This window comes from Aythya ferina, assembly GCF_964211825.1.
Source record: "Aythya ferina genome assembly, chromosome: 16".
NCBI classification, from domain to species: domain Eukaryota; kingdom Metazoa; phylum Chordata; class Aves; order Anseriformes; family Anatidae; genus Aythya; species Aythya ferina.
Window position 1 is genome coordinate 11,870,201 of NC_140315.1, and position 27,808 is coordinate 11,898,008.

A 27,808-nucleotide genomic window follows, 5' to 3' on the forward strand; every position below is an offset into this window, starting at 1 on the left:
GTTCTGCAGGCTGTGCATTTGCAGGCACTTTATTCATACTTGCTGCTTGCAGTTTCCTAGAAAGACAAAGGATTCCCACAAACCTGCTGCTGTCGTGCCCAGGGTCAGGGCTGAGAGCTCACATTGGTATTCAGCACCGCTCCTGGGCTCCTGTTTTGCTGGCTGAAGTGCTGATCGGAGGCTCTCCTCGGAGAGGTGCTGTGCATCAGAGCTCTGTCAGGCAGGATTGGGGCTGTTGCTGTTACCTGCTGCTGCTTAGGATTCAAGCTTGGGCCTACATGGAAACGTATTTCTCCTGTTTTAAGGAAAACAGATTCCCAGCCTGAGGATATCTGTCATAACTCTGTCTGCATGGGCACGGAAGGAATTGCAGCCTGCCAGCGATGCCCATGTGCAGGTTGCATTTTGCAGAGCTTCTGCAGGACCTGGAGCAGCCTCCCACGCTGACAGATTTATTTATTTATCTATGCCCTTGGTTTTGTCTAATTGCTTTCCGAATTCCCGGATATCCATTTGTTAGCCTCAGCCAAGGAAAGGTTAATGAATTAGAGCCTTTAAAAGCACCCAAAGGCCTTTAAAATAAAGTATTCTCTAATATTCCTTGGCTGTCATCAAGAGCTGCAGGGTTGCTTCGAGCCTGGTCCGTGAGAGCATTGGGCTGCCAGCCCTGTCCCCTGCTGACCCCTTCCTGACCAGAGAAGTGGGGCTGGCTTCTCTGGATCTGCCCAAACCCTGCCATTCCCATGAAAATCGTTTTGTTCTGTGTCTGCAGCATTTCATTTCCTTTTATTTAGTTATTTTCTGTCAGACGAGAGGTTGGACTTCTATTTATTATTTTTTTTCCCCACATATGCAGCCTGTAATATAACAGCTGCATATTATGGAAGAGTTTCACAAGGCCCAGAAAGCGACGGGGAGAAGAAATCCGGAGTAGCAAAGCTTGGCAAGGGTGGGAGTGGGCAAGCCCGCCGGAGAAGAGGGCTTTGAGGGGATGCTTTCAGCCACATGGTGTCCAACGCCAGAGGGGAAAACTTACACAGGGAGCTCATGGGTGAGCTGACTGCTCGAGACCTGGAGGTTTGGGGTGCAATTGGGACGTTCTCCCGGAGCCCCCATGATGGTGGTACCCTGGCTCCAGGGAGGAGGTGTGGGCACAGAGCCCTCCTGGTCTGTACAGCTGCAGGAACCTTAAATTTGTGTGCACATTTAAGCCACCTTTAAATGCACTCTATGGCAAGGGCCATGGTCGGATGACGTTCACGTTGCACAGCTTGTGCTTGGCTCTGGCAGCCTGGGCGGACAGCAGCGATGCCCCAGCACCACAGCAAACAGGCACAAGCCCTCAGGACCACGACAATGGGCTCAAGACGATGTCTCCTGGAGCCCTGCATGTCTCTCTGGGCTCTGCTCACCCTGATCAGCCTCACCTGGGCCTGCTGCCACCCACCCACCTCCAGCCCTTGGCCCGGGGCTGTATTTAAGCTCCCAGCTCTGCTCCTTGCCCTGGCTAGGTTGTGCTTGGTTGTGCTTTGTGGTTGCCTCTGGAGCTGCTTCGTTGCAAGGGATGTTCCTGAGGACTGTCACCAGCCCAGAACCAGCCCTGCTTGGCTCCTGCCTTCCTGCAGCTGCTCCTTGGTGTTTCATCCCCAGGTAGGTCAGGCTGGCTTTTATAACAGCTGGTTTTTGTTTGATGCCTTTTAATGGAGCGAGTGCTCGTGGTGCTGTGCAACCACTGCTCCCTGGAAGGAGGAAGCTGCCCAGGGAGGGAAAAGCTTTGGCTCAGGTGTCTTCCCTTTATTTTCCTGCTGCTGTTCTGAGTCTTTGAGGATAAAGGCGTTAGCTGCTCATCCCCATTCATTGCTAAAAATCCTAAATTGGGAGCCGATTTCCAGAGTTCAGAGAGAGATTGTGCCCCCGACTCCAGCTGCTGGCAGTTTTAAAGCACTGGAGGCTGCTGGGATGCACTCAGCAACATGGCTACTGCTGGGGCTGGGACACGCCATGGGGAAAGAGCTGAAGAAGCACAGGATGTGACAATAAAGATGAGGAACAGAGGTAAGGAGAGCTGGAAGCAGCTGGAGGAGAATTGCAATGAGGTGACAAGGAGCCAGCGCTCAGCAGCTGCTCCATGCACCCAGCACGCTGTGTGAGGTGCTGCGTGCATCTGGCCTGGTTTCTTTAAATAAGAATTGGAATAACTGGGGGACACTGCTCTGCAATGCATCATTAGACCTTCAGGTGGGGTGCTGGTGCTCTCGCTGGGGTGTTGAGGTGCTGTTTGGGGAAACCTCCTGTGGTTTTTGTGGCTGCACCAAGGCGCTGACCTCAGCCTGTGACCAGCCCTGAGAGTGGCCTCAGCGGCTGTGCTCAGCAGCAGGCAACCCCTCTCCTGGGGGCATGACAGGCTTGGAGACCCTCTGGAAGAGCCCAGGGGTCTTGAAGACCAAGAGTTGGGGATAAATAACAGCCAGGTGCCTGAAACCACAGGGGAAGGTTACGCGTCCCAGTAGCACAGCCGCAATGAGAGGCAGGCTGGGTGCTTTGCTGCAGTACAAGTGTGGGATCACTGCGGGCCTTATTGCTCCTCCATGCCCCCTTGCAGGCTGCCGTCCTTCTCCTCAGCTCTGCCACCAGCTGCAAAACCACCTGCAGGGGCTGAGGGGAGCCCAGAGACCAGTGATGAGTTAATCACAGCTCCTGGGCCTGGCTCAGCAGCAGCTCTGCCCATCAGCACAGCTCTGTAATTCTTCCCCTGCAAAGTACTTGTTTAGCCTGCTTTTTCACCACGTTGTCTCTGGTCTCTGTGGCCAAATGCTCCCAGGCTTTACTTCTCAGAGCATGGTCAAAGAGGTGATCCTCCTGTTTCTGCTCTCTTGCTAAGGTGATGATTTTCTTCTGCAGGAAGAGTACGGGTTTCTGCTGCCAGGGATTTACTGGGAAACTGAGCTGTGGGTTGGCCTCCAAGAGCTGGGCAGGCACCATAAAATTCCTCCTTCACCTAAATCCCCATCTGATTCCTGCCAAATGTACCCAGAAGCTTGCCAAGCTTGCCTTACACTCCTTTCCACACTGTGAGAGGTGTTTCATCGCACAGAGCTCTGGATGCCCAGGGCCTGGGTGGGGATGCTGTAATGCCACCAGGGCTGAGGGGTGGCTTACCCTGTGACTGAAGAGATTTCTCCTCTGCCAGCTTTGGAAGTCCCATGCCACCAAGAAATAATGAGATACCATCCATGTCCCTGGTGCAGGCAGGGGGTTAAGGATTGTTCCTGCCCCAGCTGAGCCTGGAGGGAAGCAGTGCCCCCATCCAAACCCTGCTGTTCGCTCCAAACCTGCCTCTGGGATGTGTTGATCCACTCCTAAAGCTGTTTTGCTCCACTTCTTGCTGGAGCCCTTGCTGATGCAAGGGCCACGTTCTCCCCTGCACACCCCCATGGCTCTCTGCTGCTTTACCCAGGGCTTGGAGATGCGCCAGAGCTGCCTTAAAATAGAAGGTAAAAGAGAGAAGGTGCAAAAACTCTTTAAACCACTTCTGCTTGGCTTGATCTATTTTTAGTCACAATTTGATAAATGAATGTAGGTCAAAAAGTGGGGGTGTTTGCATTTTTCTTGCTTTGCACAAAATCCAAGAGAAGTGGAAGAGCTCAGGAAAGGACGAGACGTGCGGCAAGCACAGTTTGCTTCTGCCTGGAGAGCAGGTTCCTCACGTGGCAGGCAGGGATGTGTCAACTTGTATTTCCTTGGAAAAATTTCCCTTGTATACTTGTATAAAGTGTTACTCAAACCACAGGTTTCTACCTCATTTATGGAGATGGCACAGTGGTGCAAAGGTAACTTTTGAGCAGGTTTTGGGTCTGCTGCAGACCTGTGTTGCCAGTGGCCAGCAGCCCATTGCCTGACTTGGCTCTGAAAAGCAGACCAAGATGCATGCACCAGGGTGGCAACCCCAGGAAGGGAGCTGAGGGTGGGATGTGGCCATCAACCACAGAGAGCTGCAGAAACCTCTCCTCGAGCCACCCCTGTCCAGCAGGACCAGGCGTCAGTTTGCACCAGCAATAGCGTAACTTGCAGAATGAAAAATGAAGTTCCAAAACTGAGCTGCGAGCAGCCAGTCTGTCCCTCTGCAGCCTTGGGGTATGCATTTCAGTAAAATAAGGCAGCCTAGAAGACAGAGTGCTCCTGCAAGGTCTGTGCCATGCTGCTGCAGGAGCGTGCCCAGGTGGGGCTGGGACCTTTGGTCCTCTCCCGCAGGGCTGTGATGCTGCTGGAGGGATCTCAGCCAGTCCAGCCTGTGTCTGCTCAGCTATTAATGCAATTAGCCATCTGATATCCATGATGAGAGATCATGGGCTGTGTAGCTATTGAGAGGGGGATGTCCTTTAGCAGACCGAGGGGCTTTGTGTGCTCCTGGCTCTCCCCTGGGGGTGCAGGGCTTGGGTGGACGTCGCTCCTGGGTGCAGAGCCAGGCTGGGAGGGGGCTCAGTCCAAGCAGCTCTCCAGTGGTTAAGGAAGAATAGCAGCCTTCCCAGTATGCACAGGTGTTATGTTCCTTATTATACCTGTTAGAAGTTATAATTTAACCTGCACTTAAAAAAGAAAAAGCTCCCTAGAATAGAGCTAGACTTGATCTCTTTTTTTCAACGTGCTATTACTTGGAGCGTAGCGCTGTTTACTTCAGAGTGTTTGAAACACCCGGCAGAGCCCAAAAGGTGCTGAGGAGCATTCCTAGGGCAGGGAGGCACTGTAGCCTCATGGTGGGCCCTGCAGGAGGCTGGAATGGGGTTATGGTCCTCTTCCTCTGTGGAGCACCGAAGGAGGGGCTCGGTGTGCACCAGGCTGGTGAGGAACCTGCTGAATGCACGTGGACATTCCCACCTGGTGGACACAGATATAAAACTGTTTGGTTTATTCCTCTGCCACATGTTTCTGTTCCCCAGGGAAGTGTCTGAGGGTTGAGTTTGTGCTGAGGGGCAAGAAATGGTAGAGGGAGTGGGAAGGTAAATTGCTTTGAAATGGACATGAGCTTGATCTAGCCTCAGCTGCATATAGAGAAGGTTTTTCACCAGGTTTTCTTGGGGTCCTCCAGAGAGAAGGAAGAACAGTGGTATTGTGAGGGAGAGCAGCTGTACAAAGGATGCCTGTGCCTCTTGATCAAGAGGAGACCTGAGGATGGGTGTTCCCCTGAGAGGGTAGGGAACTGCCATGGACTGCTGTATGGGAATGAGCCCCAAGTGCTGTGTCCTGGAGGGATGCTCAGAGCTGTGTCCCTGAGCAGCTTTCATCCCATTGCCCCATCCTGCAAAGAAACACCTGATGAAACTGCTCCTTTTAGCACTCCATCACCTTTAGGATGCTCACTCCTTCCTCTGCTAGCTTTCAGGTGTATGCAAATGTAATTAATGTGCTCTAAATTAATCCTGAGCACACACAGGAGCAAAATCACACCACCTTCTCCCAGTTCTCCCCAGTCCCCTTCCACCTAATGACTGTGTGCAGTAACAGGGCTGCAGAAGCAGCGCTGACACCCAGCTGTGCCATTAGCAGGCGTGCTCGCTGCTCTGGTTGCTCTCGGGCTTGTCGGCGCTGGCTGGGACCTGCAGGAGTCCTCTTGCCTTGCTCAGGCTCCAGCAAATGTCACCTCTGTGCGCCTGGGGAGCTGCGCATCCCTTAGTCCCTTCCCTGCTGGGGTTTCTCAGCTGGTGAGGAGCCATCAAAGTGCTGCGTGCCCCAGTCCAATGCACTCTGGCTGAGGATGCGTGCCAGGAAACAAAAGAACAGTTTTGTGTGTTTTTTTTTTTTTTTTTTTTTTTTTTTTTTTCTTTTTTAAAAGAAAATGAAGACCATTTGGTGGGGGCTGATGCTGTCTTTTCCCAGCCAGCTCATGGCCACCTTTGCTGGCCAGGCAGTCACTGCAGATGTGTTCAGCCTGCCCTGAGCCTCCCCTCCCAGTCAGTCCTGCTGCCTTGTGGTCCCTGGTCGTGGGGCCTCCTGTCCCCACTCTCACAGTCATGTCCCGAGCTGTCTGGTGGCTCTGGGACTGGGGAAGCACCCAGGGAAAGGCAGCAGCCACGTGAAGTTGGGTGGAAGTATTCAAGAGCAGCAGACTTTTTCTGCTTTGTCTCATTTGTCTGTGGCCACTTCAAAATATTTATGTATTGGGGAAATAAGTCCAACTGGTGTGTGTGCAAATTGCGTGCTTAATTATGCATTAACCTGCAACAATGGCTTTCTATCTAGGAACATGAAACCAGCTGGGCAGGGAGGAGACGTGTGGCTGTAAGGGTGCAGGGTGGCACCATGGGGACACGATGCCACATGGGGTGGCTGCTGGGGACAGCCACCTCCTGCTCCCACGTGGCTGGGTGAAACCATCACCCTCCGTGCATGCAGCAGCCTGGTGCTGGGTTGCACAGACCTGGCTGCACAGCACAAGTGAGAGCCGGGGGCTTCCTCGCTAATCCCCCCTTCGAGCACTCCCTCTTGCTCCCTCACAAGGTGTTTTTCCCCTTGAAGGGGCAAATACAGGTGGCCCAGCCTGTGTGCAGCGTGGTCTTGATGCAGCCTTAATGTTTTTTATAGATGCTCAGACAACAAAAGCCTCTGCTCGTGGATGCTCTCTGCAGGTGTTTGCAGGCCACTCACTGGCCACCGATGGCTAACGAAGGGCTGAGAGGTGCCACCAGCAGGTGCCTGCCTGGTGGCAGGAGGTACTGCCTCGATCTCCCTTTTAGACTCAGCTAAAGCAGGATGAATGGAAAATCAGTGTGTGTGCTGTAAATTCTGTGTAGTTAACACAGACAATATTTTAAAAGTACCAAATAATAGAAAAGCAAGTAGGGTAAGAAGACAGTAATTGATGGATTGCTTTTGAGTTTTGTAGAGGGAATAATTGTGTGTGTGACTCCGAGATGAGGCACTTAACAAGCTGACATCATGTTCTGCAACTCTTCCATCCATTTAGTCATGAAAATCACTGTTTTCAGTGTACCTGGAAAGCTGCACCAGAGAACAGTGCAGCACATTCATTATCGAGCCTCGGAGGTGCTGCTGTACACGAGAAGCAGCAGAGAAGGCTGCGGATGGGGCTTGGAAAACGCTAACCCTGTGGTTTTTGGAGGCAGGTGCTTTGTCATGTCCTCAGGTGCTGGCTCTCTCCCACTGCTGCCAGGTGCCAGGACTTGCTTCTCTTGGTGCTAGGAGATCGTAGTGCCCTGGGCATCACTTTCTGATAAAATCATGATGAAGAGTGGTGCACTGGCTGCTAAATTCATGAAGTCTCATGGGATCTGGTGCTCCCCGTGCTTAACACTTTGAGCGTAGCCAACCGGGGAGCGCTGCCCGTGCCAGCAGAGCCTTGCTGTGGGGTGAGGAGCACGATGCATCCCTTGCGCTGGGCTGTCTGTGGGAGGGGAAACACCTCTGACCCTAACAGTCTGGGTGAGCAACTGGGCAGCATGCAGGTGGTGTGGGGTGATTTTATTGCCTGTGGTCCCAGGACCCAGCTGTCCTGAGCCAGGCAGCGATGTGCCCTGCAGGGGTGGTGGTGTTGTGCTGAGTGCTTTGACACCCAGACAGGGTAAGTGGCAGCCAGGGAGATTTCTATTTTATTTATTTAATTTCCCCCCCCCCAGCTGTCCTAGTGATAGGGTGGTATTTATCAGCACAGGAGGACTTTGGACCTGCTGACACTCACATCCCCAGCCTCGCTGAAGGAAGCACGGGCATAAGTGCAGACTCGCTGTGTAATGAATACTTAAATTTCAGGAAGAAGTTCCCCCTGGAGGCCCAATTTAGTCTCCAGGAGTTAGTGTACAAAATGCTGTATTCTGTGATGGGTGGCAAATAAAGAGCTCTGACAGCTCGCGGAGCAAGGAGGTCTATCAAGAGAAGGCGCAGTACTCAATTTTCCCAACTTAAATGAGTTGCCAGCCCTCCTGGGCAACGATCTCGTTAGCTGGAGCCACACGAGCATCCCTCAGAAGGCAGGGCCATGTCCAGCACCTGCCCGTGGCAGAGGAGGGCTGGACGGTGGGAGTCCAGGGCAGGGCCTGGTCCACATCTTGCTATAGGAGCCAGCTGGTTTACATCCATGGAGCAGGACTGCGGGATGAAGACCTGCTGAAAATTTCACTCCAAGGAGCTGCTTTTAGAAAAAAAAACAAAACAGGGCACTGAGGATTTCAGGCACACGAGCAGCTACTGCATGGACACTGCTCCTGGGAAGGCTTGTCTCTTCGCTTGAGATTGATTACCCCACCTCAGCAAGCGTTATTAAACACACAAATACAGGGATGCAAGGGAATAAACTCTCGTGTAAAGAAGCCAGAGATTTATGCTTGAGCTTTTCCAGCCAGCCTCGGTATTTGTTTTACTGCTTGCTTGAGAGGTTCAGTTATGGCCTGGGAGAGAGGGGCAGGAGGCAGAGGGTGGGAAGGAAGCTGCCAGCGATGTGCTTCGGAGGGGTGTGATGCCTCCTGGCTGCCCTGGCAGTGTGGGGGTGAGGGATGGCAGCAGCAGACCCCTAGGACCTATGGGGCAGAGGGTGAGGATCTGGGGCTGGGAATGTGTGTGCAGGGACACACCTGCCTTGTTACCTGGGTGCTCTTTTGTTCCAAAAAAAAAAAAAAAAACCCCACCCCAAAAAAAACAAACAAAAAAACAAACCACCACCAAAACAAAAAAAGCCCAAACAAACCAAACCAAAAAAACAACCTTAGAGAATAAATATTAGCAATTCTTAGTGGAAAAGAAGAATAACCTCTTAGTGGTGTTTGTTTTTTTTTATTATTTTTTATTTTTTTTTAAGTAGAGAATTTGAACTTTGATGTAATACAGCAGGTAATGGGATCTGAGTTACAGACATCCCCTGAACTCAGGGTGTACCTTACTGCCTTAACATCATCTCAGTTCTTCCTACAGCCATAGGGGAAGGCGGTGTGCTCTTCCCATCCCAAAACAACCCCTCGTGGCAGGAAGAAATGTTCTGAAGCAGCCAGGTCTGTGTGGGGAGGCGGCAGGAAGGGGCAGCCCCTGGGAGAGCTGCTCCTGCCGGGCTGAGCAGGATGGGGCAGCGAGAGGTGGCCAGTCCTGGCTGCTCTGCCCAGCCTCGGCCAGGGGCTGGGGGCCATGAGGACGTGGCCCCATGGGGACACATCCTGGGGCTGTGTCCCCCATTGCCAGAGCTGGGCTCTCTGTTCTTCCTTTCCCTCTCTCTGCATCAAGAGGAAATCTCTTTGGTGCAGCTTTGATGGGCTAGAGCATCATCTTGGAAGTAATATAGCCAGCCTAAGTGATAACGGGGAGGGGAAATAAATAATAAAAAAAAGAAAAGCCAAAATCAAATGCTCAAGATAAGACTTTCTGCTGCTGTTTGTCTGCACAGCAGCTGTGTTTTATTCTGCATCCTCCCGTTTCCCACCTCCTTCATCCAACAGTAATTTTCCCGAGGTTAAAAAGGTGGTTGTTCCTGCTCTATACAAATGTACTTCTGTCTTTCAGACTTTCACTTTTTTTTTTTTTTTTTTTTTTTTTTTTAATATATGTAATGGAAAAAGCACACGGGGTAATTTATTGCAGCTGTTTCTGTCCTGTCACCAGGGAGATGCTGTGAGAAGAGCAAGCGTGGAGCCGTGGGGAGGTGGAAGGCAGGGGGAGAAAGGGAGAGGGGAGGAGTGGGTAAAGGGGACCCAAAGCCCCCAGACCCATGTGCATACGTGTATCTGGGGCTTGTCTGTGCACACACCCACATACACACGTGTGCTGTGTTGTATAACAAATATCAAAGTGCGACAGACCGTCTCAGTGTGGTTATTATCACTGTTATTGGCAAGAACTTTTTCTTCCTTTGATGCCTCTGTAGCAAAGGGGGGAAAAAATCTATATGATTGTTTCATACCATGTTGTACAAGATGCCAGTACACAGGTTAATGAAAAACAGGCATGAATTTGGATAGATATATAAAGGTCCCTTGGGTGTTCAGTCATAAATCTTTGTAGCTGGCAGGCAGAGCAGACATAAATAGGCCTGATATAACCAGCTGTTTTACATACAAATGAACACTTGCCTTTTATTTAGCTGACAATATTATTATTTTGAATCCGGGAAGAATATTAAGTAAATTCTGTTACGCCGTCTCCATTAGGAGTGATCCTTGATCTCCAGCCTGACTGTGGTGTTGCCTCTGGGCTCCGTGTAAGGCAGTGCAGGGAAAGGGGTGTGCGACGTGTGTGTGTGTTATCCCTGACAGCAGCAGGGAGCCATTAAATATAAATAAATCCTCCCTCAGTGCAAGCAGCGTGGTGTTGCTGGATGCTGGCACCCCCATCTGCTTTCGGAGCCCCAGCCCTGCTCGCCCTGCTGTGGGACTTCCCTGCAGTGCCACCTTGTTCCTTGTAGCTGCTGGGAGGCCCAGAAGCAGAAGAAAACCAGGTGTTTGCAAGTAAACCAGGTGTTTTCCTCATTGTCCCCTGACCGCAAAGCTAGGAAAATGATGATAATAAAGCACTTACTGTGCTTCGCTGTGTGTGGATGCTCTAAATGTGTCTTACTGCATAGGGTAAGCAAGTGATAAGTGATAAGGCTTATTTAGCACGGCCTATTGTGTGAAACAGTGGCAATTACCCAGACAAGAGGGAAAGTTTCTGTTTATTGGCTTTATGTGGGTTGTTCTCTGAGCCATTTATGTATCTTTCCACAAGTGGTACTGAAATGACTCTAAACACTTATTTTTATTTTATTTTGGTAGCTCACTGACCACTGCTGCCGGGCTTTTGTAATTGCATGGCACAGCATCTCCGTGTGCTTTCCTGGGAGCTGGGGCTGGTCATTGCTCAACTTATTGTTTTAATGACGTTAGGTCACTCTTAGCCTCAAAAATGCCAAACTGTGCTATCTAATATGGTCCATGGTCTAATATTATCTCTGAGTGATTGAATGCGTGGTTTCCTCACTGTTCCAGTCTTCAAGCCCCCCAAATCTGTGGCAGGTAGAAAAGTTTAATTATCTTTGCAAATAGTAAGAAGGAAAACTCTAGTGATGTGGGCAGGGTTGCACAGAGGATCTGGGGCAAAGCAAGGAGCTGAGCCCAGTTCCCCCCCCATCCAGGGTCCAGTCCCTGCCCCTGGGCCATCCTCCACCTACAGCAGTTTGTGCGGTTTCATTTTCCCATCGAGCTGTCTTTGCTGGGATACCACAGTACCCAAAGGAACCTGTGCAAGGGACTGAGCAACCCAAGGAAAACTGTAAATCTAAGAATATTGCTGTGTGCTGAGGGCACTGCCATGTAGAAAGGATTTCGTTCATCCTGACTTGCTACTGCTCTGTTGGACAAAATAAAGTAAGTTGGGCTGCCTGAGACTCCTCAAATCTTCGCTTTCTGCCCCAGCAGAAAGAGATGACACTTTTTTTTCCTCTTGCCCAGCTGATGCTGGGAGGTAGATGTGCAGGAGATGCCCTCCCTGGTGCCTTTTTTCTATATATATATATATATACATTTTTTAGCACTACCAGATGCTGCCTGCCTTCCCCAAGCATTGTTCAGGCTATTTCTCACCTCTTCCTGGTGCAGAAAGCAAAACCCAGCGTAGTTACTTTGCTATGAGACCTTGGGGTTAGTTTTTGCTCTTGGCTCACCTGAGCCATGGAGATGTAGCTATTGAAATCTGTGTGAAGGGGAGCTTAATTTTAAAACAAAGACTTCAAACAGTCAGAGCCAGCTAGCTTAGGGGATTGTACTTTCAAAGGCGGGGGGGGGGGGGGGAAAGCATTTGAAAGCAGATCTCCGTGATTCTATATTAATCTGGAAAATTATGATAAAAAAAATAATTCTGGAGAACTGCAGTATTCTGTCAGAGCTGAGGAGTTCAGAAGTAGAGAGTGCTCCTGAATCTAAAATCCCTGGTACTTCTCTTTTTTTTTTTTTTTTTTACTGGAGTTTTGTCTGTTCAGACAGTACCAGCCCAGAGGTGGGCTGGGGGCAGGGGGCTCGGCTGTCGCATCCCTGCGTGAGCAGCTTTGTTCTGGGGCTGACACTGGGAGCTTTCCTTTGCTATTGCGTGGGGTCTGGGGATGCATCACCTACCAGTGGGGCTTTAAACCAGCCGTGGGGCTTGGCCTCGGGGGGGTTGTCTGGTTTGGCTGTGCTTCCTTGGTGCAAGGGGGATACAACCTGGTGATAGAAGGGCTGGCAGGAAGAGAGGAGGGAGGGAAAGGCTTCATATAGGTATGCCCAGCCTTGAACTGGTAGTAAAGTACAAATACAGTAATGAATCAACCCTTCCTTCACCTCTTGCTGGATGCCTTTTCCACCTTTGTGCAGAAAGTTTGCAGAGCAGCTTCGTTGAGCATACTGCAAGGGGTTGGTGGCCGCAGCTCTGCGTCCCTCATTCAGTTTGGCAGCCATCAACAAGGAAAACCCAACAGCGGGCAGCATAGGCTCTGGGGCATGTTTGCTAATGTGCAAAGTGATTATTTACATGGCTCATCTTTGCAGCTTCCAAAGGCAGGGGGAAGAGCCCCGGGAGCTGTGCGGCGCTGCAGGAGCCTTGGTGCTGCGCTGGGCAGTGCCCGAGGCCAGCACCTCCTTCCTGGCACCGCCGCTTCTTCCTCCTCTATTTGCACTTAATGTGCTACGGGTGAACAGAGATGCAAGTCTGCATGGTGAGCACAACTGCAATCTGTTTGTGCAGCAAACAGGAGGGGTATTTTTCTCCTCTTGTATGGTGCCCCATGGCCTCATTGCACGTGGTGCTCCGGGATTCGGCTTTGCGGCTCCGCAGCTTCTGCGGGTGCTTTTCTGTGTCTGTCAGCAGCCTGGCTGTGGTTTCAGCCCTGGGTTTCTTGCAGATTTCCCACAGTTGATTTCCTTTGGTGCCCAGAGTCCAGCCCCTGGGCATGCAGGGGGGAAGTCTGAGCTTTGCTGGTGTGGAGCAGGCGGTGGTTAAGGCGTCGGGATCTGTGCAAGGGCTGCTGTCACTCTGCACTGCCTGATACAGAGCATCTGCTGGCATTGCTGGCTTCAGCTCTTCTCTATCGCATACTCCCTGCTGCTGGCTTCGTTTTTTCATTGGGTGAAAAAAGCCCAAAACCAAACATCACCAGTGCCCTCTGTTAGGACCCTGCTGTACCCCAGCAGAGCTCATCACTGCGGGAGCAGGGCCGGGAGCAGAGCCAGGCTGGTCTCTGGGCACTGTGAGAGTTACCTGCGGTGCCCCCCATGGAGGAGGAGGCAGACGGGGCTCTCTGTGCTATAAGCAGAGTTAAATGCTGCTCTCGTGCACATCTCTGTGAGCTTTTGGTGAAGGAGCTCCAGCAGCCGGAGCCCGCAAAGGGCTGCTGCAGAAGCCTGTAGCTGAATGGGAGCTGCTGGCATCAACACCTGCAAGTGGGTCGGATACGTGGCTGGCTGATGGGGGGTGTCCCTAAAGGGAGCAGCAATCAAAGCCTTTATCCGAGACTCAGAGGCAAGGGGAAGCTCGGTATCCTGCCCAGAAATAGTGAGAGCTTCTGCAAGCTTCAGGAAGATCAGCAGGGCTTGTGCCATGCTGGGTGTCTGCACAGCCTGCAGGGGGGCTCTGGGTGCAGCTCATCTTCTGCCAAAGGGACAGAATTCATTAATTAATTTATTTCACTTATTTATTTATTGCGGGGTGGTGGTGGAAGAAGTCATATTTACTTGTGTGCTGTTCTCCGGCAGCAGTTGTTTTTTATTTTATTTTTTTTATTTTATTTTTTTTGCACTGAAGATTGGCACCTGAGCAAACTCCCTTGGGAAAACCTGCTGGGAACTGCCTGCGCTGTTTGTCCTTTCCCCAGCCAGCCCCGTCCTCCTCTCATTTTGGAGAGGCAGATGGAGACCCGTCCTGCACCTAACAGGCTGTGATAGAGTTGTTAATTCACCGTCCTGCATCTTTCAGTGTAACCCTCATAAAATTAACGAACAACAAACCTGCTGTTCTTCCAACAGGGCTGGGGGCTTTCTTGGTTTTGTTTCTCTGTCCTGATGTTTTCAACATCCCCCTTCCATTTCTTTATAGAATGCACTGGTAAATGCTTGAGATGGGAGAAAGGAAAACAAGCAAACAACAACAACAACAAAAAAACAGCTCACCCACTGGGAGCATTAGACATAGCCCCTTACTGACATCTGCCCTGTGTCTGTTCAAGGCTGGTGGTCTCCAAGGCTGGGGGCAGAAGGTGAGCTCTCCTTTTGACTCATTAAAATTGGGAGAACATCTTTTAAGATAAATTCCTTCTCTCGTTGCTCACTTGTTTGTTCCTTTGCAAGATAATTCCATCTCAATGAGATCTTGGATTCCTCCTACTTCATCCTAGGGTCTGGCTGAGCCTCTAGGGAAATGAGGGGCTCCTCCACGACTCCTGTCCTCCTGGTAAATTAATTTGGGTGGTCTCTCCCGCTTCCTGTGTTGCGGTGGTGCCTTTCACAAGGGAGCTCAGTGCCCTGATGAGAGGAGGATGATGCTTGGCATGTTTTGGTGGTACTGGAGCTTCCCCAGATGTGTACCAAGCCAAAGGGTCAGTTGTGCCCCTGTGGGCTCAGGGCTGAGTTAAGCAGGAGGGGAGGGAACACTGAAGTCACCAGAAATTAATTTTTATTTCTAAACCTGTCTGGTCCCCAAGCTAGGTGACTTTGGATGTTGTCCCAGGCTTCTCAGGACCTGGGATATAGGTTCTGCCTGAGCTCCCCCCCAGCCCTGTTTTTGTGGGTGTTACTTGAAAGGGAACTATAAATTAAGCAGTTACTCATGTCCAAACCAATTTGCTGTCCTGTCTATTTAATTTTCTCTTCAGAGACGATCAGCATTGATTTCTGAGGTCACCCTTCGCTCCTCCAGTGCTGTGCACATGCACGTGTCTCCTTCTGGAACAGGGTCTGAACAAAGACTTCTTCCTTCGTAAAATCTTTTTTTTTTTTTTTTTTTTTTTTTTTTTGTGCAAATTATTTTTCTGGTAGATCTCAATGACCTGGCAAAAAAGCTTCGGACTTCAATAACGTTGCTTAAGGCAGCAACAGGCTGGTGCAATAACAAGAGCAGAGTGCAGAGCAGGGTTTGCTGCCTGCCTTGGCTGCCTGTTGTTTTCCACCATTCTGCAAATTTAGATTTGGGCAGGCAGCTCAGCTGGCTGGAGGCCTCTTAAGAAAAATCTGGGACTTTGCAAAAAAGCATTAGCAATTTGGCATTGTTCCTCCTGGTCCAGTGTTGTAACGATGCATCAACAAAGTGTTCTTTTGTTTGGTGTTTGTACGAGGAAAGCAAAGCTCTTGCTCCTTGTGGTGTGAGAGATGCTGGGGCTGTTTGCAGCAGTGGAGGCACAGGGCTGGGCATGTTTTTCCTCCCCTGCTCCAGCAATGGGCAAACCCCTGGCTTTTGGTCACCTTTAAAGAACAAAGTGTGGGGTTGTCATCCTGTTGCTGCTGCCTGTGCAGGACAGAGAGGTCGGGGGCTTGCTGGTGCTTGGAGCCCACCCACCTTCATCTCCCATCCTTGGGGGGATGCAGGAGAAACGTGGGGCGGGGGGATGAAAGTGGTGCTCTGCAAAGCATTGCACTGCACAGAGGGAAGAAAGTTAAAGTTAATTTAAATTTAGCTATTAAAGTTTAATTTTTGTATATGAAAGTTTCAGGGGCTTTTGCAACTTTGCCATCCCTCTTGGCCTTGGTTACAGCTTCCCTGGCTGGTACAGCAGGCAAACACCCAAGGCATCCAGATGTGGGTGCTGGATTCTCTTTTTTCCTGACAGCCCTGGAGTGTGTTCTGTCTGCAAAGTAATCTTCGTAGGAAAAGTGGAAGATAAAAATAGATTACTATAATCAGATTAAAAAATAAATCAGTAGAATAAAAAAAAAAAACACCAACAAAACAAATAACAAAAAAAAAAAACACACACAAAAATCAAATCCCAATACCCCCAAACCAGGAATGCGTTGTTTTTTCCACATTTTCTGAATAAAAACCTGGTGCTAGAAGACTTTAACTGTTAGCTCCAATGTATTGGTAGTCTTAGCCCCACTTGCTGGAAACAATCAGCTCAATTTTACTGACTGCATATAATTATTATTTTGTATAGTAAATCAGATTTAAATGCAAAGCATGTTTTAATAACAATATTTTTATTACCTAGCACACATGAAGAACCTCTAACAGAAAGTTATATGAAATGCTGATTTGTTCATTTGCATTCAGTTCCAGCTTCTGTCGAAATACAGTTTGACACAAGTGGAAAAAATTAAAATAAAAAATCATTTAGTAAATAGTAAAGGCATCAATTCGCATTGATTGTCATGGCCAAAAAAAAAAAAAAAGGTAAATTCTGACTCCGCATGAATGCAGGTATCTTTGTTGCCTTAAATGCCTACAGGTGCAGCAGGCACTGCTGGTTAAGAAGCAGTGAATTGAGTGTAAAGGCAAGATTTAATTGCTGTTCATTTTAACGATTTCCCACCTATGAGAATAAGCCTTTCTGCTGAACAGTAACTCAAGAGTGCAAACGGAATATGGTATTGAGACCAGTGATGCTTGCTGATTTGAAGCACTTTTATTTAAATCCACCCTCCCTGTCGGGAGGGAATAAAAGCTCTCTTGGTGGTCAGTGCACGCTGAGGGCTCGGGGCAGCTGCGGTGCCTCTGCAGGTCAGCAGGGGAGGGATGAGCCTTGGGGAGGATGCTCCTGTCCCCTCCATCCAGGGCTGGAAGTGCCACATTTTCCCCAGCTCCAGGACAGCAAAGAAGGGTTCCAGCCCTTCTGAGGGCGACCAGTGAGAGACAGCAACTAATCAAAGGGCGGGTGATAGATTGGTGCTAAAGGAGTAAAAACCTGCCCGTGCTGATGATGAACAGCGCAGCTGCTTCCGAAGTGCCTCCCCAGAGCAGCTCGTGCAAACTTTAGGTATGCAAGAGAAATAACTGCACCCAGCAGAGCCAGCCCATGCGGTAATACCCCAAATAAATAAAAAAGATAACATTAAAATGATAATAATAAAAACAACCCAACCACCTCCACCAAACAAATGAACAAACAAAAAAGCAAATAGAGATAAGGCAGCGCAGCAGAGCAGAGCTGGTCTCTTACCGCTATTGCAAGGACATTGTGCCTAAGTGACCTGGAGGTGCCAAGATGGGAAAGTCCAGCTGGGTTCAAGCATCCAGCTTGTCCTCCTTGTGTCCTCCTTCTGCCTGTTATGGTTTTTGTGTTACGTTTGGCCAGAAATTTCTACGTGTGCATAACTGGAAGGAGGAAGGCAGCCCTAGCACTCTCTGTTGGTCGTGTACCCAGTGCTTGGGGATGCCACCCTCGTTGTTTCCCCTTCTGCTCCTGGCTTCCTGCAGCATCAGAGGTTGGGATCTGTGTGCCTTGCTTGCCCAGATGATGTTTGGTAGAACAAATATCAGTTGGGAAACCTCCTCACTGGAGGTCTGAGATGCTTGGGGTGAGGCAGGGATGAGGCTTTGTAATGACAGCTTTGTACCTCCTCGAGGTGTAGAGCAATTGGTGAAAGATCCCACCGCCCTTTTGGAGACTTCTCTTCAGCATCAAGGGTAAAAATAGAAGGGTATCTGCTCGCCTGTCCTCCCAGCTCCTTTCCTTCCCGCAGCAAAGGAGCTGAGGGCTTTTCATCCTTGGATCCTCAAGCATCAAAACAAGTGCAAAACGGAATGAATCACACAGTCATTAGGGTTGGAAAAGACCTCTGAGGTCATTTGGTCCAACCACCCCCTACCAATAGCAGGTCCCTCTCACCTGCCTCCCCCTGCTCTTCAGGAGGTGTTTTTGGAGGCTCCTCCTCCTGCCCTAACACTTCAGTCCCAGAAAAATTACATCCCCTAACGACAGTGCCTATGAAATGCTATGCTTAATAAAATGTGTTGCACATCAATAATTTAGCTGCTTGTGACAACATGGCCTGGTATTCTTGGTAATTAAAAATGGATGAAATGGCAAAGTATGGTAGGTGTTTATTTCTTTATTTCAGATTTCACTGTATTTAAAACAGGGGCTATCAATTTAGAAATACCATAAAAATCAAGCAAGATTGTGCTATTTTAAATATGTCTGATATATTGTCCCATATATTTTAATTATTAATACACAACACAGCCAACAGGAGTCTAAATTCTCCCCACCACAAGCTCCAGACAATCATTATAAGGGCTTCTGGGTAAGCTACGGGGGAATGGAGATAAACCTCAGCTAAGTAATCTCCTTCCCTCCCCAGGCGTGAGCCCCCTCTGCCTTGCTCCACATGGAGCCGTTTACACCTGCACTAAGCAGGGATAAAGTGAAGCCAATCTGAATTCTGCACTGCCTTGCCCTCAAGGTTGCCTTTTACATCTGTTTGGTGTTTGCAGAGCCTGATTGCAGCCTTAGCCCCTGGCGTTACAGCGGGGCAGTCTGATCCCACATTTGAGGTTTGGGGCTGGGGGAACGGGAGTGGTTTTGGTGTGGGAAGAGGAAAAGAAAATCAGCTCCTCATGCCTGAGTGAGTGCAAAGCTGGGAGCTGCTGCTGCAGCCCTGCTGAGACGGAAAGGTAAGGAACAGACATGTAAACTGAGTAAGAGAAAGTGGAGATTTGGGCCAAAACCAGAACTTCTGTCAGCCTCTGTGTCAGATGCAGCATGCAGGTGGAAATGTGCAGAAAATCTTGGAGCTTGTTCCCTATGGGCAGTTCCTTGGCTGAAGTTGTGTTCTGGGGTCAGTGCTTCTCCCAGGGCACCGACATCGGGCTCCCTGCGGTGTCTGCAGAAGGTGGAGGCTTGGCAAAGCCCCACAAGGTTCAATGTTTTATGAAGGGCTAAAATAAAACAAACAAAGCATTTTTTTATTTTTTTTTTGTCCCTTGTTCCAAGCTTCGTCCTACTGCTGTGGCCCTCTGCTTTGGGATGAAATACGTGAAATGAATGGGTATCCAGTATTTCTTGGGGTTTTTATTTAAGGCTGCCCACGGGCTCAGGAGGTCATCACCCTTTCATTACTTCAGTTTGGTTTTGCACATGGGCCCTAGTGGTGCTGCTTTTGGGTCTGTGTGTGTGTGGCAGTCAGTGTGCCAAGCCAGCTGATTCCTGTGCTCTCCCAGGGAGAATTCATTCTTGGCATGATGCAGGTGGGTGCCTGGTTTATGCCTTCGTGCCCAAGGATTTACAGGGCTGTGCTATTAGGGCAGCTGTGTGCATGTGCTCAGAGCAGGCTGGATCCCATTGCTGTAGGGAGGAGTGGGAAAAGCCCAGTCCCACCGCTTCCTTTTACTCCTTTTTGTTTTTGGGGGGTGATTTGTGCCTTCTCCCCTAGGCTCGCCCAGCTGCACACATGCTGCTGGCTCTGGATCAGCATCCTTGTTACTCCTCTGAGAGCGCCGTCTGTAGGTGATAATCTAAAGAAATCAGTACGGAGTGAGAACGGGTAGCTTTGGCTCAGTGTGCAATTTGCAAGTGCCTCGTTATTGGCCCAAAGCTGCTTTATTCTTAGTTTTTATTTTTATTTTGGAGAAGGCGTAGAAAATGTCAATGTTCTGCTTTTCTTTTTAAATGGCCTCAGATTACTGCGGCAGTTATGGAAATGTATTTTATTTTGTGTTTAGCACCATCTTCATTAGGCATCAGAGCAATTCTCTCTTTACAGCCGAGCACATCACAGAGAATTAATCGGCCTGTTCAGTGCTCGTATTTTCAGGAGTCACTAATAGTGATGAGTGTGACACTTCCTTCAAATAGCTTTATTTTTCCTTTAAGAAAAATAAAAAATAAAAATAATAATAAAATAAAACAAAACAAAACAAAACAAACAACAGTAAGATAAATAAATAAAGTATAAGGTAAAGAGTATCCTCCTGATGCGCAGTGCACATCTCACTGGGCGGCCAGGCAGATATCTGGTTGCAAGGCTGGAAGCACGGCATCCTCTTTGGGCATTGGTTTTGGTACTTCACGAGCCCTCAAATTCAACAAGTTTTATTGACGCTCACCCTGAGTGCACGTTGCTGCAATTCAGACGTTTGGTCTCGTTCAGTCGCCCATTGCCTCCAGTGTGCTTGCAGCTCTTCCCCAGCTGACGTTGTCTCCAAACTGTTTCACCGGGTCAAACAGTGAAATTAATGGCCCAGCACAAATCCTCACCCTGTATGTGCTTCTGTGTCCCTCCAGTTTGAGGGAACATCATGGAAAACTGTTTTCTGAGCGTGTTTTCCACCTGCTGCACAACTGCCCTAACTGTACTCCTGTGGCTTGCTTCAGACAACGTCCTGACAGCCAGCCCCTGGCTGGGGACACCGTGTGTGACAGCCACTGCCTGACCTCCCCGCCAGTCCTGCTGCCCTGTCGTAGCAAAAATACTCAATTGGCTCGATGTGATTTGTTCTTGACAAATCCGTGTCGGCTGCTCCTCATTGCCTTGTTATTTTTCAGACGCTTGGAAAGTGTTTGTCTGATGATTTGTTCCAATATTTTTTCTGGGAATTGGAGCTAAGCTGGCTGGCCTGTAATTCCCCACTATGTTTGCCATTCTCCGCTCTTCTGGGACTTGCCACTGTCCCTGAGCTTTCAGCGATAAGCGCTAACAGCCCTGAGATTGCCTCCGCCACTTCTAAGTACCTGGCAGTGAACCTCAGCAGACCCAGCTGATTTTGAAAACATGCAATTTATATAAATATCTTCCGGGCTATTGCTTCCCCCTTGTAGTCTGAATTCTTACCTTTTTGTCATCAGTAACAACTGAAGTATCTGTGTAAATGAATCAGTCACTTGTCATAGGGAGGCATTAGCCTTTGTGGTGACGGCTGGTGACTGAGCTTGGCTGAGTTGCAGAGGAACTCTTCCTTTTGCTAATGCCTTATTACTAATTACTAACTTATTATTATTCAGGTTCTATATATCTGGACCCGTTTTTTAAAATTAAATAAATGTATATATATATTCATAAATGCACATCCTATTTATTTATACTGTCCATAGCCATTTGAATCAGTTTTTACAACCTATGTTCACCTGTTCTGCCTGTGCTCCAGGATATCATCCCCACCAGCCACTTTTTGATAGCTTACATGCAGAGTTTTTTGTACTGTTTCTTAAGGTTCAGAAGCGGGTGGGCCTGAGGGTGGGAAGATTTTAGGCTGCAGATGGCAGGAGCACCCTGAGGAGCCCCAGCATCTCGGCAGTGCCCTGGCAGGTGCCGGCAGCCGAAGGCTGGGGTGGGCTCCCTGCCTTACCCCACCAGGCACAGCACCTCGTGGGCAAGCTCATGGCAGTGAAACGGGCTGCTCTTCTCCAATACCTTACCTTTCCAGGTGCAAACACGCCTTTAAAATAGGCTGGAAGGATCTTCACTTTGGAACTCTTTGAATTTGCTTTATATTTGTCTACTGTTTTGTGACACCATGTTAAGAGTAAAGAACAGATTCCACCAACAACGGTGTACTATGACAAGCTGTTAAATGAATCACAGTGATGTTTTTCTTGCATTAAGGATGGCTGGGATCTGGCTTGCTGAATGAAACCTCAGATTTTTCGCATGTTTCAAGGCGTTTCCCATCTAGTTTGCAATGAAATGGCTTGACAGTTTTCAAGCAGGCAGCTCTTTGATCTGCGTGTCAGCTTGCTTCGTTGGAACAAACGGGAGACGTTTTGTTCTAGAGAAGCATTTGGTGTGTGCCGTCCCTGATATTTTAGAAATAAATAAGTAAAAAGCCAAGTGTTTCAAGTCATACATTCTGTTATGGCAGAACTTGTCAGTCATGGTAACGAGTAGTATAAGGTATAGCAGACTTGTCATTGTGTCCTACAGATGTTTGTATTTTTGCTGTTTTCTGACAATGAAGACCTCACAATTCTGAAATGAGGTTTTTAACAGAAAATTTGAGACTAGATGCTGCCATGTCATTTCATGATTTCTTAACAGCATTGACAGAAAGGAAGATTCTTCAAACCGCTTCAGTTTCAGTAAAACTGAATCTTATTTAACAGAAGAACATTTAGGTGAAAGAACAAACAAACAAACTCGTTCTTGCCCCCAACACGAGATGGAGTGTGACCGCTGAGAGGCTGTGGGGGTGCTAACGACTGGATTGTGATGGGAAGTGATTTATCCTGTGGCTCAGTCTCCTGCTTTACACACTCATAGGAAGAGCCCAGCTCTCCATGGAGCAGCCTTGCTGGTGAACCAAGTGTTTCCTCACCCATACGAGTGCTGCCCTTGGGACAGAGCTAAAAGAAGGCTCAGGGCACTGACCTGGCTGTCCTGAGGGTGGGTGGCACCATTATTTATACCTCTGAGGTTGGCAAGGTGATCACATTTTTTTTTGCAACGTGAGTAAATGTTGCCCATAGCCACCTTTCTGCAGGAATCCCAGCCTCTGAACCACTGCCTGCTGGTGCCTCCTGGGTCCTCTCAGTGGTTTTCCCTGCTTGCGAGAGGCCTGGAGGGAGAGAAGAGAGAGCTGAGAGAAGGGAAAACATGAACACAACACCCCAAAATAAAGGGAAATTGCCCCATTCTCCAGTTTGGTGCCATACCAAAAAATAATAATGAAAAAAATCCTCTAATGTTGTTCTATAAAGGATGATGATCAAGTAACTAATAAGTACCACTTTAATATATTTCTACAAGACTGATTAAAAGATGAGCTCCACAGAACTGATTCTTTATCTCTGATTTTTGCAGTTTCTACACGTTGTAGAAATCCACTGGATTTATTCGATCTCCCACCTTGTTGCTTGTGCTAGAGAAAATTTGTGTTTCTTTGCAAACAATGTGCATTGGAAGGTGGTGGTTTGATGAAATCATACTCTTCTACATGTGCAGCATGAAGAAATGGTATTGATTTGACAATTTAACTTCTCAGGGAAAAAAAAAAGACAGTATTTTGGAAGTTGACTGGATTCAAATGACAGGTTTTGATATTTTTAGTTTGAAATAACCTTTTATTTCAAAATACAGGCAAGCGAGAGGGAGGAGTCGTCAGGAGCCAAAACTGAAGAGAAACATGTCAGTTGACGTGAGATTTTTTTTTTTTTTTTTAATTATTTCCTTTGCAAGATATTTCACTATTTAACAAAGGAAAATATAAAGATATCTAGTTTTCACCTAGGACAAAAATCCCAGCTCTGCCTTTGTGGGGAATGGCCAGCCTTACACAGGTTGTTAACCAAGAGCGAAAGAGCTGCAGATACAAAGAAAATGGGTTATTTTGGTGCTGTAAACCCTTCCTTACCTTTGTTTTCCATGCAGTTATGGAGAATGCTTATTTTGAGAAGCCATCAGGATGGATTTAGAGCTGTGGTGACCTGGTGGCCATCCTTGAGACCCCAAGCAGCCCCCTTTGCTCTGAAGCCTGGCATCCCGCTGTCGTGCTGCCAGCTGGATTACAACTCATGCAAAAGTCTTCAGCTTTTTAGGCTCGGCACGTAGCGAGGCATTCTGGGGTTTGCATGGGAATAGAGATGTAGTAACGAGCGTGTGCGTGAGCATTTGTCTCGTGGGTAACCGCTCAAGCCGGCATTGAGCTGCCAGACGCGTGCTGCGTTCAGGTTATGCAGGGCTGGGAAGGTTTGGGGCTGAGCACCACCGCTGGTGGGACTCCGCAGGGCTCATCTTAAGCTTGCAGGCTGGCGAGCTCTGTAAGCAAAATAATAATGAAGATAATTGCTCATAATTTCCACCGTCTTGTTGGTATCCAGAAGCCAAGCTGAATAACCAGAGAATCCTAATTTCCTTGGTATGATGATGCCCTAGTCGGGATCGGGCAAGCAGCGCAAATTGGTTTCCTTTCCTATTCCTGTCAGGCTTCTGAAACAGTTCCTCTCTGCTCTCACTTTTGATGAACAGACCATCGTTATTAATACTGATGCTCGTGGTGCCAAGGGGCTTCCGCCGAGCAGGGCTGCTTCGTGCTGAAGGGTGCAGAGGAAAGTCACCGGTGGCACCTTTCCCTGTCCTGTCCGGGGCCAGGACACAGCAGAAAGCTGCCCCACTATTCAGAGACGGGGTTCTTCGTAATGGGGTTGTTCAGCCCAGACTCTAGCTGTGATTTGCTTGTGAAAAAATAGCGTGGAAAAATAAAAAATAAATTAAAAATGCAGCCCTCCTTTGAGATGAGGATGGGGGATCTGGGAATGAAGCGGTGGCTGTGGCTGGCTGGGTGGGGCAGAGCTGGGACAGCCTGGACTGGAGGGGATGGGGCTTGTCTGGGTCCTGTGTGGCAGCACTGCAGAGCACACAGCTGCAACCTTTTTCTTATAAGGCCAGAAAGGTGTCCCCTTCTTGCAGTGGGGAAGGGAAGCTGCGAGCACCCTGCTGCAGAAGGGCACGTGGAGATACGGCTGTTCGCTGGACAACTGGGGTTTGGGTGTGTTTGCTCTGTAACTGGGGTGCACACAGACGCTGGGAGCAGGTTTGCACTTTACATCCTTCCCCTCTGTCTGCTGCGATGCCAGCATGAGATCAATTCCTTTTGGTCTTGAGAAAAGTGCTACGAGATGATTGTGAGCCACCAGGAGAGCATCCTTTTCACAAGGGCTTTTCTTTGCTATAGCTCTCCAAGTATATTTAAGATCTCTAGCTCTCACCTTTGACAGTCTGCCTCCAAAGCCCCAAACTAGAAAATACATAAATGTGTAAACAGCCTCACCCACACGAGGACTTGTGTGCATTGAGACATAACCCTCAGTGAAGGGTCGGGCTCTGTTGACATGCTTCTTGGGGCTTTTGGCTGATGCATGGCTGTGTCCTGGGACAGACCCCCCTTTAGACCCTGGTGCCTTTGGCTTGGTGAAAGGAGCTCATCTCATTTACAGTGGTGGGAGATGGAGCAGATAACCACGACGAATAAACCGGCTCCTCTCTTCCTTGCCTGCCTAGAGGTATGAACTCCTTTTAAGTTATGCTTTCACTGCTGCCACTATTTTTTTTTTTAATTATTATTTCCAAACTAGAAAGTATACCAGGGGAAAGATAAAGCCTGAAATCCATTAAAAGCTTTTATTTTATTTATTTATTTATTTTTATTCTGTGGACTTTTAAAATATTGTCTCACCTTGATGTTTGAGTTCTTGGTGGCTGGGCTGAATTCTAATTGTGCTCTAGTATCTCTGCTGGCCAGCTATATCTTTCAGGCTCACATCACATGGAAGATTAAAAAAACCACCCCGATTTCATTTTTAATCTCTCTCTCACTTCGAACAATTCATCCTTTTTGTGATACCTAATTACCCAACCTCTTTCAGATAACCACATGATGCGTGTGTGTGTGCTACATCTGTGATCGCAAACAGAGTATCTGATCCCTGTGGAATAATCCATTGAGGAATGAGGGTAATTAGTCTCTAACAAATACAAATTTGGAAACATCTGTGCAGGCTTAAGCTTAGGGAACTGGACTTGGGAGCAGGTTTCAGCAACGGGAAGAGAGTGAGAAGGCAGAGCTGGAGGTACCAGGTAAATATTGCAATTAAATTAGTCAGCTCGAGGAAATTAAATCAAGGGAAATTGGAGTGTGTCATATTTTTCGATCTGGATTTCTGACTGTTATGAGATTTTGAAGAGAGGCAGCAAAGAAAATAGAAGCTAATAAGTTTTAATTCTTTTCCCAGTGACTCAGAGGAGGGCTGGATGAAGCCCTTTCTCATTTTGTGATAATTAATGTGACTCCCATGGCAAAGGGAAATGCAGAAATTGCTGACAAGTCAGCTGAACAGCAGATTTTCAGACAACTTCTCTTTGTTTCAGCTTGCACAACAGTGTCCTATCTGCAGGGCAATCTTTGCTCCAGAAAGTTGGGGGCAAACTTCTGGCAGCTGGAATGTTGCTGGAAGGGGCAGATCTTGGGCTCAGGTGGAGATTGGCATTAGCTAATAAGCACAGCTGGGAGCTGGAGAAGCAGAGACACCTGAACCTTTTGCTGTGTTTTAGGAACTGGTGCCTGCCAGTAGGGTGGCCCGGTCTCAGATTGCTGGAGTTGTGTCTGGGGGTGTTTTTGGGGGACAGGTCAGAGTTGGTTGCTGATGAAAGTGCAGTGCTGCTTGCACCCTGGCACCTCTTCCCACAGCTCACCTTGCAGTAACTCTGGGATGTATTGAATGCCCCCAGGAACCAGTTTAGCTCATTAAAACAGCAGGGAAAAAACAAAACAAAACAAAACAAAAAAAACTATGGCTTGGCAGGATAGGAGAGCTGAATCAGTTTGGGGAGGGTGTGAGGGCTCCAGGGTGTCCTGAGATGGAGGATGGGGCAGAGCAGAGGGGCAAGTCCTGTCAGACTTCAAGGAAAGAAACTTCCCTGACCTTTAGTGGATTTAGATCAAGCTCTTTTACTTGTGTATCAGCATTATTTATCTGACTGTTTGCCAAGGTCTGCATAGGGAAAAGTTGTTAAGCATGTGGTTAGTTTAAAGCGCATGTTTAGGTATCAATAGATATGGATAGATGCCTAGGGACATTCGTGAAAAGGGCACTTCTGAGTTGTGAATGTGTGGATCTAACTATTCCTTTAATAAAAAGTGTAAAAGCTGTTACCAGTGCCTTTGTAGCAGTGCCTGTGTAGCCATAAGTAAGTCGTATACTCAAAGATTATTTTAAAACAGGACAAGGAACTTCTCTTAAAAAATTTCTGCTTTCAGTTTCTAATGTGACTGACGTTTATGGCAGTTTGGGTACAGCTTTGGAATCCTCTTGCAAGCCAAGATGACCGTGGGCTCCCATTGTAACCCCGGCTCCTGGGCTCTTAATCTCTAAAGAATGGAGCAACACTTCGTTAGCAGTGCAATTCATTTCCCTGGTGCTGTCCAGGAGAAAATGGCCTGATGTCCCCAGCAGATTTCAATTCAGCAGTGAGAGAAAAGGAGGCCAAAGGCCTTTATACGAAGCAGATGAGTTACTACTTCATTTTTCAATATTATTCAAGTAGACAACGCCACGCTGACAGTTAATATAGAAAATGGGGCATCTCCTCCTCCGTGGAGAGAAGGGCTGAGGAGGGATGGGATGTCAGAGGCTCTGGCAAACCCAGAGAAGCAGCAGCTTTTCCTGTTGCTTTGCTCTCTGGTTAGAGCAAATGAACAAGAGAATTTGCAATTGGTATCCAACGAGGTGCAAATTAGCTAGTTACCACCAGCTCCTTCCTGAGCCTCATTTCTTTTTGCTCTGGGACGATGGGGGAGAGGAAAACCACTGATGTACGTCTAACAGCGTTGTGCCTCCAAAGACCCACCAAGCAAAAATAGCATGTAGCTATTCTAAAGCTGCAAAGCTGCTTAAGTTAGAAAGTTGGCAAAGCCTGAAAGAGCTTGCTGACAGGGCAGGGAGAGGAGAAGGTGGCAGAGTGAAAGCAAAGGCTTGGTGTCTCCCTCTCCCAAGCACCCAAGTGGTGGCACCCAAGAGCTACAGGAGAAATGCAGTGGAGTCTTGCTGCCTGTGCCCTTCTTTTGCAAGAGGGGGAGAGGGTGACCTTCTGGTGGGCAGCAAAGCAGGCTGTTCTCCCTTCAGTGTTTTATTTTCACTTTGTTTGTTAAATCTGTTGATAATGTGAGCAGAAAGGCTTTCAAGACTTCATGTCTACAAAAAGGAACTCGAGTTCCTTAGATGAAGCATGTGCTGATGTTGATTCTTTGATGTTGCTTTTGTTCACTTCTTGCCACAACCTGTGGGTAACTGGGTAAAATACTTCAAAGGCAACTTTGGGGTATTTTTGCGCTCTAGAGGAACCTTGCATTTGGGAAGAATAGGCTGGAAGAAACTTGAATTATTATTTTTTTAAATGGTCAACTCAACCTATTATACCTTTTATTTGAAAAGACCATGATTCCAAAA

At 48.3% G+C, this 27,808-nt stretch overlaps 1 long non-coding RNA gene across 2 annotated transcripts in view; it reads left to right on the plus strand.

Moving 5' to 3' along the window:
* The first annotated feature begins 1,522 nt into the window (after positions 1-1,522).
* LOC311445675 overlaps positions 1,523-27,808 on the plus strand; it is a 36,214-nt gene continuing 9,928 nt past the window's right edge. For both annotated transcript variants that reach the window (XR_014698575.1, XR_014698576.1), the window contains exon 1: positions 1,523-1,650. This is a non-coding gene — a long non-coding RNA (uncharacterized lncRNA). The remainder of the gene's footprint in view (positions 1,651-27,808) is intronic.